The 802-nt window shown below is 40.9% G+C and overlaps 1 protein-coding gene across 5 annotated transcripts in view; it reads right to left on the reverse strand.

Moving 5' to 3' along the window:
• Window positions 1-802, reverse strand: part of Kif13a (kinesin family member 13A) — a 209,194-nt gene that overhangs the window by 204,492 nt on the left and 3,900 nt on the right. The window lies entirely within an intron of this gene.

The raw sequence follows: 802 nt of genomic DNA on the forward strand, positions 1-802 counted from the left end.
GGCTGGAGAGATGGCTCAGCAGTCAAGAGCACTGTGCTCTTGCAGAGGACCTGGGTTCAATTCCCAGCACCCACACGGCAGCTAACAACTATCTATAATTCCAGTTCTAGGGGATCCGACAGCCTCTTCTGTCCTCTACAGGCATTGCACGACACGGGTGCACTTAGCTACATGCAGGCAATACACGCATACACATAAAATAAAAATAATAAATGAAATAATTTAAAAAAAACTCTCATCTACAGTAGATATAAAACCAAATGAGTCTTCATATACTGATATTTAATATCAGTAAAATACCAAAATAGGCCTGGCATTGCGGTGTCTGCTCTTAATCCCAGCATTTAGGAGGCAGAGACAGGGGGATCTCTGTGAGTTTGAGGCTAGTGTATATAATGAGTCCTAGGCCAGTCAAGGCTACATAGCGAGACCCTATCTCAGAAAACAAAACAAACAAAAAAATCAACAAAAATATTTGTTAAAATATACGTAAGATATGTGTATTTGTGTGTACATAGATATGTTCTTATGTTGTCAGAAAAAATGCATCATAAATAAATGAAATAAGAGCCGAACATGGTGGCACAGGCCTGAAATCCTTGGGAGACAAAGGCAGGAGGACCAAGAGTTCAAGGATAGCTTCTACTAGTTGGCAAGTTCAAGGCTAGCCTGAGCTATACAAGACTTTGTGTCATAAAACCCAAAATAAATAAATGAATGAATAAAATAAAATAAATGAGGTAAGAGGGTGGCAGGTAGAGGGTGGGAAGGCAGGGGTTGGAAGTTGGGGGTGGAAGGCGGG

Source organism: Nannospalax galili, unplaced genomic scaffold (genome assembly GCF_000622305.1).
Source record: "Nannospalax galili isolate Female #2095 unplaced genomic scaffold, S.galili_v1.0 scaffold923, whole genome shotgun sequence".
Lineage (NCBI taxonomy): Eukaryota > Metazoa > Chordata > Mammalia > Rodentia > Spalacidae > Nannospalax > Nannospalax galili.